The sequence below is a fragment of the Pelophylax lessonae genome (assembly GCF_965119305.1).
Source record: "Pelophylax lessonae genome assembly, chromosome: 5".
Classification (NCBI taxonomy): domain Eukaryota; kingdom Metazoa; phylum Chordata; class Amphibia; order Anura; family Ranidae; genus Pelophylax; species Pelophylax lessonae.
Window position 1 is genome coordinate 105,626,829 of NC_138772.1, and position 18,842 is coordinate 105,645,670.

Below are 18,842 nucleotides of genomic sequence, written 5' to 3' on the forward strand. Positions count from 1 at the left end.
GGCAGAACTTGCATTGCACAAGAGGTACAAACCAGACTGCAAATATATCAGAAGCGAGCCATCAACCATGTACAGTCACATCTGGCGCTCCCAGGACGCCGACACATGGCTCCGCAGTGTGGGCTTTTTTTAATGTGTCCGTTGCTGACAACAGTGTTGCCATCTGCAGCCTTTGCAGTCAACGCATAAGTCGCGGTAAGCCCAACACTCACCTAGGGACAACTGCCTTAAGAAGGCACCTGAACTCCCATCACCGAGCCCAGTGGGAGCAACACCATCAGAACCCACAAAGCCACACTCCAGGCTCTCACCGCCCAGCCTCTTCTCCTTCTCCTTCTCCTCTCTCCTCACATTTGTCCTCCACTCCACCTTCCATGATGCCGTCGTCACGTTGTTCTGGAAAAAAGCAGGCTTCTGTGGCCCAAATGTTGGAGCGGAAAAAAATTATGAGGCCGGATAACCCTCTTGCCCAACGTTTGACTGCTGGCTTGTCGGAACTGATAGCCCGCCAACTACTGCCATATCAACTGGTGGACTCGGAGGCCTTTCGTAAATTTGTGGCCATTGGAACACCACAATGGAAGGTCCCAGGCAGGAAATATTTCTCGCAGAAGGGCATTCCAGAGCTGTATGGCCATGTATGGCCATGTTAGTGAATATATCTCTGGCACACAGTGTTGGTGCCAAGATACATCTGACCACAGACACATGGTCTAGCAAACATGGGCAGGGAAGGTATATCACTTTTATTGCCCACTGGGTGAACCTTTTGATGACTGTCAAGCATGTAACCTGTGGCACCCATGTAGATTTGGTTGTACCTCCACAGATTGCATGCAGGCCTGCCTCTTCTTCTCCTCCTCCATCCTCCCTCTCCTCCTCGGCTGACTCCTCCTTTTCCGCTGCTACCGTTTCTTACGCTGAGTGGCCCAAGATCCCCAGAACCTATTCCACATGCCAGGTGAGATGTTGCCATGCTGTGCTGCGTCTGTTGTGCCTGGAAGCCAAGAGCCACACTGGTCCTGCACTCCTTTCAGCTTTGCGTTAACAGGCAGATCAGTGGCTGACACCGCTGAATTTGACAGTTGGTAAAGTGGTGTGCGACAATGGTGCCAATCTGATGAGTGCCCTGAAACAGGGCAAAATAACACACGTGCCATGCATGGCACACGCCCTGAACTTGGTCGTGCAGCAATTCGTTGCCAAATACCCTGGGGTCCAGGACGTCTTGCGGCAGGCCAGGAAAATCTTTCAGAAGATCTTACACAGCCATGGCTATCCTTGCTGACATTCAGCAGCGACACAACCTGCCCATCAGGCGTCTTATTTGTGACTCCCCGACGCGATGGAACTCAATGTTGCATATGCTTGATAGGCTGCTCCAGCAGAAACGTGCAGTTAACGACTACCTGTACGAACTCTGCGGCAGGACAGGTTCTGGGGAGCTTGGGTTTTTTTCACCTCGCCAGTGGCTGCTCATGTGGGACGCATGCAGACTTCTGCGGCCATTCGATGAGATCACTAAACTGGTCAGTCACGGCCAGGGCACCATCAGTGACATCGTACCTTACGCCTTCTTTCTAGAGCGTGCATTGCGTCGTGTCATTGATCAAGTCATCGAGGAGCATTAGCAGGAAGTTGAGGAAGTCGCAATGTTGGATGAATTCCCAGTGGGTGCTGCTCCATCTGAGACAAGTCAACAGCAGGAGTCTGAAGAGGAGTCAGAGGAGGATGGTGCTGGGGGGGGGGGATGAGGAGGAGCGAGAAGAGCATGCTTTAAACCTTTCTGGAATCCCTGGTGTTATCCGTGGATGGGGGGAGGAGAACGAGGACGACATTATCCTGGATGATGAGCTGGAAGCAGGCCACTACACTGCTTCTAGTTTAGTGCGAATGGGGGCCTTCATGCTCCAGTGTTTTAAGGGGGACCCCCGTATAAAAAGCATAAAGGCCAAGGAACAGTACTGGGTGGCAACATACTTAGACCCCCGCACAAACAAAAAATGGCGGAAATGTTACCACAATCACAGAGGGCGGTCAGAATGCAGCACTTCCAGGCCTTGCTGCGGGAAATGCTGCATTCTGCTTTTGCGTGCGCTGGCAGAGGAATTTCCAGTCACAGAGAGATAGTTGCGGTTAGCAATTCAACAGCGCCTGCAAGAAGAGGGCGGTTTGAAGATGTCTTGGTCACTTCAGATATGAGATCCTTCTTTCAGCCGAACCATCGACAGCTTTACTCTGGATCCAGCATCAGGGAAAGCCTAGACCGACAGGTGTCTGACTACATCGGGTTAACGGGCGATGTGGATGCTCTGAGGAGTGATGAACCCCTGGACTAATGGGTGGGCAGGCTTGACCTCTGGCCAGAGCTTGCACAATTTGCAATGGAAATGTTGGCTTGCCCCCCGTCCAGTGTCCTGTCCGAAAGGACGTTCAGCGCAGCAGGGGGGATCGTGACCGATAAGCGCACTCGCCTAGCTCATGACAGTGTAGACTACCTCACATTTATAAAAATGAATGAGGCATGGATCTCTGAGGAATTCAACACATGTGACCAGTAGACCATGTTTCATTGAAATTCCTCATGCCAGGCCACAAATATTCGCCAGACTGCTTTCCACCCACAACAATTCCTGGTCCTTGTCTTCGCTAAATACAGTGGCATAAAAGGCATTTCATGTCCATTGAATGCCACATTTTTGGGGCCTTTCAGGGCCGACAATAATTTTTTCTGTTAATGCCTAATGTACCTCCAGCCACAGAATAGAACTTTCTTTGCTGTCAGGTAAACCCATGTGGGCTAATTTTTGGGGCCTATACTGGCTGACACTTACTTCGGTATCCTGTGAATGCCTAATGAACCTTCAGCCCCAGAATACTACATTCTTAGCTGTCAGGTAAACCCATGTGGTCTAATTTTTGGGGCCTATACTGGTCGACACTTACTTCTTTATCCTGTGAATGCCTAATGTACCTCCAGCCACCAAATACTACGTTCTTTGCTGTCAGGTAAACCCATGTGGGCTAATTTTTGGGGCCTATACTGGCCGACACTTACTTCTGTATCCTGTGAATGCCTAATGTACCTCCCTCCAGCCACCAAATACTAAGTTCTTTGCTGTCAGGTAAACCCATGTGGGCTAATTTTTGGGGCCTATACAGGCCGACACTTACTTCTGTATCCTGTGTATGCCTATTGAACCTTCAGCCACAGAATACTACGTTCTTAGCTGTCAGGTAAACCCTTGTGGGCTAATTTTTGGGGCCTATACTGGCCGACGCTTACTTCTGTATCCTGTGAATGCCTAATGTACCTCCAGCCATCAAATACTACATTCTTAGCTGTCAAGTAAACCCATGTGGGCTAATTTTTGGGGCCAATACTGGCCGACACTTACTTCTGTATCCTGTGAATGCGTAATGTACCTTCAGCCACAGAATACAACGTTCTTAGCTGTCAGGTAAAACCATGTGGGCTAATTTATGGGGCCAATACTGGCCGACACTTACTTCTGTATCCTGTGAATGCCTAATGTACCTTCAGCCACAGAATACAACGTTCTTAGCTGTCAGGTAAACCCATGTGGGCTAATTTTTGGGGCCAATACTGGCCGACACTTACTTCTGTATCCTGTGAATGCCTAATGTATCTTCAGCCACAGAATACAACATTCTTAGCTGTCAGGTAAAACCATGTGGGCTAATTTATGGGGCCAATACTGGCCGACACTTACTTCTGTATCCTGTGAATGCCTAATGTACCTTCGGCCACAGAATACAACGTTCTTAGCTGTCAGGTAAACGCATGTGGTCCAATTTTTGGGGCCTGGAATGGCCGACACTTACTTCTTTATCCTGTGAATGCCTCATTTTTCAGACTGGAATTGAAAATCAATGGGTCTGTAAAGGTTCCGCCAAATTGTGGAATGGATGCGGACCCATTTTACAGGTGTGTAAATGGACCCTATATGTATTTGACATGTATTTGCCGGCTGCTGTCAGTTCTGGCTGATTTATAAAAAAAAAGAAAAAAATTTTTGCTGTAAAAAAAAATAAAAATTTTAGGGCAACTTTTCCAATTGCAATACTTCTGTTATGACATTGTCCATGTGCTGGGACTATTTGTGCACAGCTAGTACGTCTTTTGTGGCTGAAAATATGACCTAAAGGTTTTTAAAGTTCGCCTCCCATTAAAGTCAATAGGGCCCGCTGCGAACTCGCGGTTTGCGGACTTTTGAGAAAATTTGCGGCTGACGTTTGCGAACCGCTCCGGCCGATGTTCGTCCATCACTAATCCTACTATCCATCTGATAGGACATATTTGGGCCGCTGCAAAATATTTTATTGGAATTACTGGTTATACCAGATTAACCCCCATATGGTCTAAAGATCTACTTCCTGAATTTGGGAAGCTGCAAGGTTTTCATGACTGGGCCAGAAGGGGCATTTTACGATTTCTCATTTATGTGAAAATCAATCTTTCAAATAATTTTGGCAGCTGCAAGTAGAATTCAGTTTAGCTAAAAGGCCTTTTTTATCAATATGTTCAAATCAGACATGCCTTTCGGGTTCAGAATGGCTCTCTCAACTTTTCAATTACAAATACTCCGTTATTCGATAAAATGTCTGGGATGCCGGAATCTCTGGGATTTATGCCCAACTTTCATCTAAATTATTCATGAGATACCCAGTCCCTTGTAGACAGAAGTGAGAACAAGATTTAGGCCCTATTTCTGATGATGCCTGGGACCTGGTTTTACAAGTTATTCCACTTGTTATTTACTGGGTATATAAGACTCCCCTATTTCTCTATGGTATAGGTCTATGGATCGATTCTTGCTGTAGTAGGTGTAATCAACCCTATACAAACTCGATCCACTTGCACTGGCATTGTCCTCAATCTTAACAATATTGGACAAAAGTCATTAGGATTACTAACGATATAACAGGCCTTACACTTAGTGTAGACTCTTTAACTGGGATATCTTGATACCTCTCTTCTGGGTGAGTATACATTTTTGGCGGCTTCTAGGTGACTTTTTATTGCATGCAGAATGATTATTGTAAAATGAGTTTCAACTTCCTCCCCTAAGATATCTGAATGGCTACAGGAGATGTACCATTGTATTACATTTGAGAAGAACACATATTTTTTATGTCATGCTATGCTTACCTTTGATTGTATATGGAAGTGCTAGTTAGATTCTTCATATCCAGAAACCATGTAGTTCATATCTATTATTGGTATTTTGTGTTTGTTTTTATTTTTTTTATATGAGTGTCTGGGCTGTGCAAAGATGGGCTTTGTTTTTTGTTTTTTGTTTTTTTGTGTGTTTGTTTTGTGTTTTTGTATGGTTGACCTGGCCAGTTTAAATGTGTAATTCTATGTAATGTATAAAAAAAATAAAAAAGTCTTCCTAATAAATACAATCTGATTAAAAAAAAGCATTCCACACAGAATCACTAGCCCAACATATCTTAAAAGTACTGGCCTGGGTGGCAAATGGGACATCAAGGACAGGTATACTCAAATAATGTGGCCCAAGAGAGGGATGTTAAACAATGAGAATGAGTCTACTTGGAAGAACTGTAAATAGTTATACTGTGAAGTGTTGTGCCTATTTCTTACTAAAACCTATGTCTGCCCAATTTAATTATCGTCATCTTCCTCTAATGCTGTATTAGAGAAATACACTGCCTGGCCAAAAAAAAAAGTCGCCACCTGGAATTAACTGAGCAGCTATCTAAACTAAGCATGCAGTAACTATCCTATTGTATAGTTACTGCATGTGCCCAAAGAATGAAGTCAGCTGACTACCTGAATATACTGAATGACCAGGTTATTCCATCAATGGATTTTTTCTTCCCCAGTGGCACAGGCATATTCCAAGATGACAATGCCAGCATTCATCGGGCTCAAATTGTGAAAGAGTGGTTCGGGGAGCATGAGACATTTTAACACATGGATTGTCCACCACAGAATCCAGAACATAACCCCATTGAGAATCTTTGGGATGTGCTCGAGAAGGCTTTGCGCATTGGTCCGACCCTGCCATCATCAATACAAGATTTTGGTGAAAAATGTATACAACACTGGATGGAAATAAATCTTGTGACATTGTGACATTGCAGAAGCTTATCAAAACAATGCCACAGCGAATGCCTGCCGTAATCAAGGCCATGATAGAGTGTGTGACCTTTTATTTTGTCTGGAAGCACAGTAGAGTAACTCCATATACTGTATGTACCTGCAGACCTATGCTTAGAGGTCCTACACTGGAAATAATAAAATCTATTTTAGCTTCTTTTTCGGATTCTAAAATCGATGTCAGTAAATATGTTATTTATTGTCCTATAGAACATCCTGGCCTACACACATCTTCACTATTTGTTAGGTACTATACTACTCAGAGACCTTCTTTTTGTCAGTATAGAAACATCCCCTCTGCGCCTGTATTATTACCAAACATTGGGTAATATTTCTTTAAAATGAATTAACCTGTGTCACATTTTAAGTCTCATCTTGGCTCCAACACTGGCTAGTCCCCTTTGGCTAATTTAAAAATTCATTATTTCCAAGGGGATATTGCAGAGTGGTTGGACGATTTTCTATTGCTGCAGGAACAAATGTGAGAGGTTTTGGCAGAAAGTAAGTTGGGCTAACCTTAAATACACTTTAACTGTGACTTCTGTTCGAAGTGTTCATAATGCGTATTGTCTTTGTTTTTTAGGTAATATAATTTGTAAGCTGCTTACAAATTTGAGGGCATGCATATATAGATATACAACAAAAGTGGGGGGAGTAGTGGGAAAAAGAGAGGCTTAATATGACTGATATAAATACATCAATTTATATTTTACCACTTGTTTCTTATATTTTGCCAAGGATGTTATATGAAATGTTAAAACATTTATATGATTTTATGACAGGCTCTTGTTATCTATGCAGGATAATCTATCTATCTATCTATCTATCTATCTATCTATCTATCTATCTATCTATCTATCTATCTATCTATCTATCTATCTATCTATCTATCTATCTATCTATCTATCTATCTATCTATCTATCTATCTATCCATTTATCCTAATTTTTTTCATCTATACATCTTTAAAATGAATGTATTTCCTGTACAGCTGGTACATAACATAAAAGAGCCAATTATACTTGCTACTCTCTCCACTGTTGACTGTACATCATTTCCCTGGACCAGCTTCATGATAGTGACAACCCTCTATGCAATGGGTATTAGCATAGTTTCCATCAGGGACACATGTGAGGGGGTGACAACACAGGAATAGAGTTGGGAGACAGTTGTCACCCTATAACTGGAAGTGCCAAACAAGGAAAGCTGCATATTAAAAGGTTCAAAAACAGCTTACATTAGCATGTGAAAGCTTCTATGAGATTTTAATGATTGGGTTTAGTTCTACTTCAAGCTTCTTTTTCTTAACCTTGCTAATTTGGGAGGCAGAAAAATTCCAACATAGGGCTAGTTTACTAAGAAAGTTTTTAATTCTAGCCTAACATATTTTCATTGGAACCACCAATCAGGTTCACAATTTTTTGTTTTTATTACTCATTTTGCCTTATGTGAACAAGTGTTTGAAAGATGTTTCTTGATTTATTGTACACTGGTTTTATAATAGTTAATTAGACCCTAAAGTGGAGTATAAATAAATGACTGTAAATACAATTTGTGATGAGCATGACTAAACATATTATATAATATAACTTGATGTCATTTTTGCTTTCTTGATACGTGACATTGCCGCACAGAGTCATCATATGCGTGCATTAAAAGGCAAGTTTATTCCTTGTCCATTCATTCATTTGTCCTTACCATCACTTTTACTGTTCATGATGGTATAAAAACATAGGCACAAGCTGTCCCCAGGACACAACACATGGCCCCTGGGTCTCATATTAACTTGTCATGTTTTTTTTGTTAACCAAAATATGTAAGACATACATCCCCTATGGAAAATCAGGATGCATGGCTACAAGAATGCACAGAGGATTCTGTATCTGAGTATCTTTTGAATAAGAATGTCTTACCTTATGCAGAGTTAACAGTGCAACTGGATCTATGCAGTCTGACAAAGTTCAGCCACTGAGCTGCAGCATTAACTTGTATTTTAACAAGATTAAAATATATTTGTCCAGGGGATTAGCATACTTAATTCCCCCTCTGCCTTTCTAGGAGTGGCAGTGCACTTTGATCTGCCTTGCATGGCAAGAGCCCTGCTTGGTCCCGGCCATTGGAGTGCCAAGTGTGAAATTGGCCTGATGTCATTCTTTTTCTTCACCGTTTACAACTCTCACCCACTTTAATTATATTTCCGCCACAAAGCCCAGCAGCTTCATTCTGAATTCAGGTTGGACTAGGAAGCATTTAAAAACTATAACTGAAAACAAGGGTGGGGGGAAGGGACAGAATATCCATTAAGAAAAAAAAATTAAATCAATAATTGTTTGTTTGCTTTGTTTTTTTTTTTTTTTACAGTGATACTGAGTACAAATTTACATGCAAAATAGCAAGCTTTTTAATGCTCAGTTCATTAGAATATTATCAACTTTTTGACTATATGATGGTGTTTATTGCAAGATTTATTTATTTAACGTTTTCTAATACTGTCTTTAATTAAATTGCAGTGTCTAAGATTGCTATAACTGAAAAAAGAGTACAAAGGTCTAAATTAAACTTCAAATTACATTTAAGCCAGGCATGACATATTAGGCTATATTTAACAGCTTGGATTAATGATGCCTTGCACTAAATGATAGCTTAAATTAACCTGACTCTACCTAACTGCTAAACCATTGGCCTTGTTGGATACTATTGGATAAAGAACAGAACTGTGTTTGACACATGAGGGCTTTTCATAAAAAAATAGTTTATTGGAAATGGGGGTGTTGTCCATAGCAACCAATCAAATTGCAGCTGTGCTTATACCTATATAACTATATAACTATATAACTATATATATATATATATATATATATATATATATATATATATATATATATATATATATATATTTTTTTTTTTAGTGCAACTTAGAAATGAAAGCTAATATTTATTAACCTACCTATTTTTTTCCCTTAAACTCATGCTATAACTGAGCTCTGCCGTTATTAGAAAGGCCATGTTTAGCCAATTTTTCATTTCTTTTGATTGTTCTGCATTCACCCTCTCGGTTTGAACTTTGTAGGATTTACTTGACAGATATTAGACTTGGTAATGCAAAGTGGTTGATTAGGGCTCTGGAAATGAGATTGGCAAATCATGAGCCCCTGGGCTGATTGTAGAGGTGCGGGATGTATTTAGGGAGAGGAAATGAGCCACCTGCAGCTTTGACAGAGGCTTTGACCTTCAGCCCAGTCTTATGGCCACAAACTCCATTCAGCCTGCATGGGGTGTCTGTGAGACAGGCTATTCTCTCATTCAGCTCCGCTCATCAAGTCAGTGGCCGTTGGGCGTTACTTCCACATACAAGTTGGATAGAATAGGAATGGAGATGAGCTGCCTGGGTTTTGGAGAGCAGGTCAACGCTGGGAAATAGGTCCTCGCAGACAACCCCTATTGTCTGGAATTTTCCACTGTTTCCCTCTCACTGCATGGAAATCTGTGACAGGTAGCACAATATTATTCAAGTGTTGTACATTCTACACGGTACCCCGCAGCAGAATGTGTAAGAGCTAATTAACAGAAATACATCACTGAATTTTACATTCCATAGGACTCACAAAAATAAACTGCTTGCTTTATTACTATTACTATTAAAGTGGGTACATATAAACTTCTTCATATTTATCTCCAAATTTTACTTCTCTCACTTAATCTATCTTATTAAAGTCTTAAATATTTTTCTGTGATGTTTAATTTGGCTATTTTTTATTCCCCGTAAAAATATCACAAGTACCCTATTTATTCCAAATCCTGTACCATTTGTTACACTGTTTGTGAAATTCACAATTCATCTGTGTTCTTCAGTTAGCCATAGAATTATTACTGAGTTTAGAAACTTTGATTTTAAAATGCACTTGTCAGGACAGAAAAATGAAAGCTGCCATTGCTGACTTGTTTTTTTTTTTTTTTTTTTTTTTGGCGCAGGTTCCAGGGCTCTCATTTTTACATCAATATCATAGTCAATACCTGGACCAAGCCCATAGATGAGGAGTTTTGGTGAAGCTTTGGAGATTGCATGCTTGTTACAAGCCAGGTCACTTGGTGATAAATCAAGAATCAGGGTGACAGCCCTCCTGAAGCCTGTGCCTTAAAAACCATGTCTGGAATAGGGATACCATATTTATTTCCCCATATCCAGCATGTCAAGTAAGAGCTGGTGTATACATTATGCTTGGTGCAAACCTACACATTAGGGGGAAAAAATCTGCAATTCCAAATAATCTGTAGTAAAATTCACTAAACCTTAAAAGCAGAGTGAATTTATAATTAGGTAAAACAGGCATATGCCTAAAGGCAGTGGAGTAAAATAGGTCAAATTTTCCCTGTATAGTTGAAGGCCACATAGTTTTCCCATTATCAGAACAAGTAGTATTTTCATATAAGGGTATGTACAAAGTGTCACAACATTTAGAACCAAAGGAGGAAAACAAAGTATTTGCAAAGTGATCCTAGCAAAAGGGTGTTACAATGGGTGGCAAAAGTTATATGCCTACAGATCCCTGTAAAAAAAAATTCTGCTAATAGAATTACAAAGAGATATTGATATTTGAAGGCTCCACAGGACCACATTAGCACTATAATTTTTTTTTACATGTGAGGATACCTAGCTGAAAGTCTACGGTTAGCAATTTTTTATTTTGAATCAAGTAGGAAAAGGAAAAACTCCTATCGTGTTTTTTTTTTTTTCATGAATTTTTTTGCTGCCTGTGTCCTGCTGGAAATATATCTTTTTACTTTCTGTCTTGCAGACACAACAGGAAGTTTAAGTGAAATTTCCCCACAGTTAGGGGCATTCCCACCTAAATCAGCTGTCACTGGAATATTTGTCACCATTGAAACATTTCTCCTCTTTCAGCCATTACAATTTAGTATTTCCCCTCAATTTCTTTCTTGGTGACAATGGTGGTTAGAGTAGGAGAAGGGTAAATCTTCCCAGTGGGGACACAGCAAGCTCTTTGAATGCATGCTGGAAAGAGTGCAGGGGGTCATGGCTCCATTATCTCCATGGCTATCCATTTAATCTCTAGTAGCTGTCCAGTTTTTGATCTGTTGTAGTCAAACCATTTAAATATTCATTTTCATTTTGTTGATATGCTGTACAGTACTTGCCACATCATTGCTGGTCTTTATTATACCTTGTTAAATAAACTTTTAGACTTCTCATTTAAAATTCAATGTACTTCATTTGTCAGTACTATATATCCCATTATTTCTTTAGATATCACCATTTACAGCTAACCATAAACATGTCACCCCATTTGCCTCATCTGATATTTTTAACAACTTTATGAACCCATTGTACAACCACAATCCTAATCATTATTTTTCTGTCCTTCAATATGCAGCCTCCTTTCCTTCTCTCCCATCTCTTTTCAATTCATATGAACACGAATGTTCAGATGAGCTTAAAGAGTATCTGACCCAAAAACAAGTGTGTAATATGTTGGAGCTTACCAATCACTAAATGTACTGGCTCCATTCATTTTTTAGGCTTTTTTACTTTATTTTAATCTGGTGATCCAGCCAGTAACACGCCTCTTGTCTTAAGCTGGGTTCACACACATAGATTATTTTATTTCGACCTGTGGGCTGAACAAAAATAATCTAACAGATTCCTCCATCCACGCTATACAGCACAGATGAAGAAAGTTCCTATTGTGGCTATTTTATTCTGACAACCTGAGCTGGCACCTGTCAGAATATCTGAATAGCAGCTGCATCTGATTGGATGCAGCAACTATTTGGCTAACAATTTTTCTCCAGGCTCTTTCCACTTTTCAACCAAAGGATGTCGGTAGGAGGTGGCCAACAGGGCCTCTCACAAAATGAATTTCGTATAGTGTGTACCCAACTTTAGGATGTCTCCACTCCATGAAGGAGCAGCAGAGTCACACTTGTACAGCAGCACTGTCAACCTGCAAAGAAGGTAGTGTTAGTTGTATTGGCATAGACTGACTTGACTAACAAATTAAAGCAGTCTCCCAGTTAAATGGATAAAAGCTGACCATTGTAGCCCCCCCCCCCCCGTCATTGTTAAGTGGTTTGTTTAAACCAGGGGTCTTCAAACTATGGCCCTCCAGTTGTTCAGGGACTACAATTCCCATCATGTCTAGACCATGTCTGTGAATGTCAGAGTTTTACAATCCCTCATGGGATGTGTAGCTCTGCAACAGCTGGAGGGCCGTAGAGGATCCCTGGTTTAAATCCTCAAACTGCCAATTTCTCTGCACAGCTAGGTCTGCTAAAGGAAGCTAAAAAATAACAGACTTACTGGCTGGATCAACAGATAAAAATAAAAAAAAAAAAAAACTGAATGCAGCCACTAATTTTAATGAGTGATAAGCTGCAATATGCTCAATTGTTGCTTTTGGTTTTAGATTCCCTTTACTATATGTGCTTGTGATGGTACAGTCTATCCTGCTTTCTAAAGACAGTCACATTGTAGGGTTGATTTACTAAAACTAGAGAGTGCGAAATCTGCTGCAGCTCTGCATAGAAACCAATCAGCTTCCAGTTTTTTTTGTCAAAGCTTATTAGAACAAGCTGAAGTTAGAAGCTGATTGGCTTCCATGCACAGCTGCACCAGATTTTGGACTCTCTAGTTTTAGTAAATCAACCCATGTGTGTCTAAGCCCAGCCACCTTCAGAGTATATAGAATTAGCCATCAGCCATATGCAAATTGAACAGAACAACTGAACCAGTCAGAAGTCTTCATTGCTCTTACTGCCCATAGCTGATGAAAGGTGACATGGGATTGGTTCCTATGGGTTATATCCTTTCACTCTCTGCAATGCTTTATTACTGAATAATTCTATAACGGCATAGCTAAATATCCCATTTCTGTAAAATTTTATGTGACAGTGAATGTTAGTCCTGTTAGACTGTCATGAATAAAATCATAACTGGATCCCTTAGTGTACTTTAACAGAACTCATTAGTGTCCTCTGTCCAGTTCAATATTGCACACCTGAATTGTCCTGGGTGTTCGGGACATTTTCCACATTGTACTGTAGATTTTTTGATAAGTGAACCTGATTGACTGAACTATTTAGTTTAAGGTCACCAAGTAAATGTATGCTACAGACCATAGTCACTAGGGTCTCTTATTATCTAACAACACAAACAATTTCATGTTTTAACTGATCTCAAATAGCCTATAGCTTAGATCAGCTGTGATTCATAGGAAAGATTTATAAAACCTGGAGATATGGAGGTTCTATACAATACACAAAGAATTATGATTGGGTACGAAGGTCTTCACACCCTCAGAAGAATTCTTCTCACCTAATATCTGTTTAGGGCATTTCAGGTTAACCCTTTATATGCAAAGGCAGCAAAGACAGCTTATGTCTGCATTATCATTATTATTATAATAGTATATAGGGATTTATAAAGCCCCAACAGTTTGTACAGAGCTTTACATTATAAAAGGAGACAGTACTTTTACTTTATAATTCAATACAAGAGGGTTAGGAAGGCACTGCTCCTAAGAGTTTACAATTTAATAGAATGGAGCAAATTGAAGAAAAGGTCATTACTGTGAGCAAAGAGCCAATGTGAGTATTAAACTTTTGAGTTGTTGGGTGAAGGTTGGGTAGGCTTCCCTGAAAAGATGAGTTTTCAGGGATCGTCTAAAAGTGGACAGAGTAGGAGATAGCCAGACAGATTTGGGTAGAGAATTCCAGAGTATGGGAGAGGTTTGGCGAAGTCCTGGGGACAAGTATGGGAGAAGTAAACAAGGGAGCTAGAGAACAGGATGTGATGTGCACATTATTACAGCAATAGAGAGTGGATAGAAAATTCACAGCCTATACTGCCAAGGCTCTGATCCTTGGAGCTCCGCTATTGTCAAAATTGTAAGTAGCCTTTTTTATATTTCACCCTGGGGCCGTGCAAAGACCTTTGGAGAGGCAGGTCCTCAAAGTATAAAAGGGGCACATGAAACAGGGCTTTAAATATGGCTGTGCTCAAAATATCAATACAGTAATGTATCGTGACACATTCCTTTCTGATACGTGTATCGAAACAGATGTTTCTGTATTGATAGAACAGAAAAATGCTGTGATGCAGCTTTGAAAAAGAAACAGAACAGAAAAGACTATTTTAAGTTTAAAAGTTAAAAAATATTTTGTGTCTTAAGTTGTGCCAACCTGAAGAGTTTTTCTTCTCTATTATACAGAATAATAAAGAAAGTACTGCTTGTGGGTACTGCTGGCTGGTACTACTGATGGGTACTGCTGGCTGGTACTGCTGGCGGGTACTGCTGACTGGTACTGCTGACAGGTACTGATGGCGGGTACTGATGGCAGGTACTACTGGCTGGTACTGCTAGCGGGTATTGCTGGTGGGTACTGTTGGCTGGTACTGCTGATTGGTACTTCTGGCTGGTACTGCTTAGGGGTACCGCTGACTGGTACTGCTGGCCGGTACTACTGATGGGTACTGCTGGCTGGTACTGCTGGCGGGTTCTGCTGGCTGGTACTGATGGTGGGTACTGATGGCAGGTACTACTGGCTGGTACTGCTGGTGGGTACTGCTGGCTGGTACTGCTAGTGGGTACTGCTGGTGGGTACTGTTGGCTGGTACTGCTTATGGATACCACTGACTGGTGCTGCTGGCAGGTACTAATGGTGGGTACTGATGGCAGGTACTGATGGCAGGTACTGCTGGTGGGTACTGCTGGCAGGTACTGCTGGCTGTACCTGCTGGCTATTACTGCTGGCTGGTACTGCTGGTGGGTACTGTTGGCAGGTACTGCTGGCTGTACCTGCTGACAGGTACTGCTGGCTGGTACTGCTGGTGGGTACTGCTGGCTGGTACTGCTGCTGGATACTGCTAGCTGGTACTGCTGACTTGTACTGCTGGCTGGTACTGCTGGGGGGTACTGCTGGCTGGTACTGCTGGTGGGTACTGCTGGCTGGTACTGCTGGCTGGTACTGCTGGCGGGTACTACTAGCAGGTACTGCTGGCTGATACTGCTGGTGGGTACTGCAGGCAGGTACTGCTGGTTGGTACTGCTGGTGGGTACTGCTGGTGGGTACTGCTGGCTGGTACTGCTGGCTGGTACTACTGGTGTGTACTGATGGCGGGTACTGCTTGCTGGTACTGCTTGTGGGTACTGCTGGTGGGTGCTGCTGGTGGGTACTGCTGGTGGTTACTCCTGGCTGATACTGCTGGTGGGAAATGCTGGCTCCTCTGAGACACATCAATGCTGGAGTGTGAGGAGCGGCGTTGGAAGAAGCATGCAGAGCCGTTGCTTCCTGTATCTCTCCTCTCACAGACGGAGTGCATTTGATATCCCTCTGCCTGTGACAGGACGGAGCTGGAACTATACAGGAAGCACCGGCTCTCTTCTGACTCGAGAATACACTGACAGCTGGGCAGCCGAGATATTGCGTGGCACTTGAGTGTGTCAGGGAGCCGCAGCCCAAATGCGGGAGACTCCTGCACATTGTGGGAGACTTGGGATGTCTGACTTGACAAAAGGACACTTTGGGCATCAAGGGGCAAAGGGGCAGATGCTCATGCACCCCCCCCTCTCTGCAGGTTCATGTTGCACCGTAACCTCTTTTTAATGACAACAAGCTTTGAGAACTTTTATACTTTTTCTGTAGTGTGTTATTACTCAAGGAAATGTAAATTCTGGTAAAAACAATAGTTATATATCCCGCCATATGAGTTTTTTCAGAGCTATTGCATGACAATCTTTTGGTCTTAGAGAAAACGGAGCAAATGAAATTCACCCCTAGGCAGTGCTTCACTTTCTAAAACAAAGCTTCTCACACAAAATATATCACCCAGTGATTAAATTAAAAAATAAAATAATTATAACTAGTCCACCATTGTAATATCCCATCAAAGCTCGAAAAATAAGTAATAATGTCTCATTGATATATAGATCACTCTTCATATGTTCCAATCTTGAACACCAAATCCCTTCCACCAATGTGCATAACGTGATTTCTGCTCCCCACAAGACACCACACTCACTAATTTTATTTGCCTCTCATTTTACTGATCAGCAAAAAATGCATTCATCAAGTCCTTCAGAGAAGCTTCTCCTTCTGAGCATCACCAACAGACTCCATAGTACCCTGCATAAGTGTACCAAAACTCAGAGGAAGAAATGGTCTACATAGAGTATTCCCATTTAAAACTCTTTAATAAAATTCATTCTCATTTAAAAACACACTCACAAGTGTTATAAAATCAGTGCTCATCAATAAAATACAGATCATAATCACAAATGCTAAGACCATGAGGTTGATACTGCTAGCGTCTCACCATGCTCACCTCACACGTCTGTTCTGGTCCGCATCACTTCCGGTCCAGCATGTTAACATCACTTCTGGTCACTGTATAGCTCCACACTGACGCATTTCATCAACACTACTTCCTCTTTTTGTCATGTGAAGTGCAGTTGAACAAATCAGTAGCCTGCATTAGACCAGCTGCAGCATGGTAGGTCAGAAAGTTTTATGTTCTATCCATACTGCTTCAAATGCAGATTATATCCAACACTGAACAGTGGATGTGCATGTTGGGAATAACTGGATTTGTACATGTGTTTGATTAATTGCTCCCGAACCCTCAAATTCATTAATATTTGACAATTCTAAGGATCTATTCCAACTGTCTAAATGATTTATTGCCACCATTTATCGAAGGCTGATTTCGATCAGCTCTACCATATTTGGATCTCGTTTTAGAATGAAAGTAAGGCTATAACATATATGTTTACTTATACTTTCTGCCCTGTTGGAAATGGCTGCCTATGTCAAGGTACAGTAGAAGATCACCAACTGTCATTCATGTATTGCAGAAATTAAAACCAAGCACCTTAGTGGCAGCAGCTTCACTTTTTTTCTGCAGTCTTATAAGTCAGGAAAAACACAACTTAAAAGAAATATATAAAGTTTTACAAAAAAATGTAAAACATCAGCATAATGAAAAATATTTTTATCAATATATGTTTATGTTTTATTAGCCTTTTATATTTGCATAACTGGTAATTATATATGTATATGTGGGTAGCCATATCTAATCAATGCAAGGCTCTGCTTCCTGCTTTGCAATGCTATACATTTGATGTGCTTTACTTCTTATTATCACAGTCTATGAGGCTGATTCATTATTTGAATATAGACCGTTCCTCTATCATAAATATAATGAAGCTGTGTTTACTTCAATTACCAATCACATGCTAGAAAATAAAACCTGTTTTTTTTCCCCTTGCACATGATTGAGTATTCAAAGTAAACACACCTCCCCTTTATTTTTTGTTCACTTTGCAAAGTGAACATTCGCTTTTCAAAGAAAAAGCATTAACTTATCTAAGTAAACAACTTCTTCTCTTTTGGTAAATCAAACCCTATGAGTAATCCCTCAAACTGAAAAGAACATATTTCCTGAGGAGCTGATACCTTGTCAATTGACAATGAGGGAAACAGAGTAATTGCACTGAGCCAATGAGAGCTCCCTGCACTGGCTAATCTACAAATCACTATAATTATTATAACAAGTGTATAGCAGAGCAAGCATGTAGAATGTGATATGATAACTCAAAAAATGTTCTTGCCTAAATACATTATACATAAACCTTAGTTATAAGAAACATAATAGGGTATATAATGTGGTATACTTTCACGGACTAAAATGAAAGCAGCGCTCATGAACTGGCTGCCCATGTAAGTTTAAAGCCATCCACAATAGCAATATTGAATTGCTATTTTAAGATATTGAGGACTTCAGTAAATGTTATTACAATAGGGTAGGATAGCAAGGATCTCTGTTTTATGAGTGCTTTCCATGCCAAGGGCTGCAATGCTTCACTGACCATGTTCATAACCAAGGTTTAACCCAAAAGTGCAAGTTCCAGCTTTCCAAATGTAAGTCAAACAGGCTTATTCAGCAGTAACCCATTGCATGTAAACAGATTCAGTTATTTGATGTTGTATGAGTTATATGTGGTATCTGTATATAAAACAGGACTAGCGCTTTTCTGAGTGATTCCAATGTCTAATGCAGTCCATAAAGATATTTTATGCTCTCACCAGAAAAACAGACCATTAATATTACATATTGGACAAATACATTTTTTTGTGAACCATTATCCAAATGTGTTGTGTGCTTTTTTTTTCCTCCAAATCCACTTTCTCCTTTAGACACGCAAGGACACGAGAATGTGGATTTGGAGAATAAAAAATGCACAACACATTTGGATTATGGTACGCAACATAAACATTGACCCATATGTAAAATGTAGGGTCTGTTTTTCTGGTTGGAGCAAAAAATATCTTTATGGACTGCATTGGATCTTTAAGAAAAGTTCTGGTCCTGTTTTACATATTCTCATCTGTCCAGAGGGGCTTATTTTTCCAGCTGCTGAGACTGTATTGACTTTTTCCTGTTAATATAATCATTATACAGTATGTGTTATGTATTTTTAAGCTTAAAATAACATGCAGCGCTTTTGATATTAAAATCCACAAAAAATCAATTGGGAAGTAAAAGTTCATACACATATGAATGAATGGGGAATCCTAGGTACAGACAGAGTAAAAGTTGTAAGTTGTGAATCCAGAAGCCACCACCAGCAAACACCAGGTATCCAAGCCTCTTACCGGATCTGACAGACAGACACCCA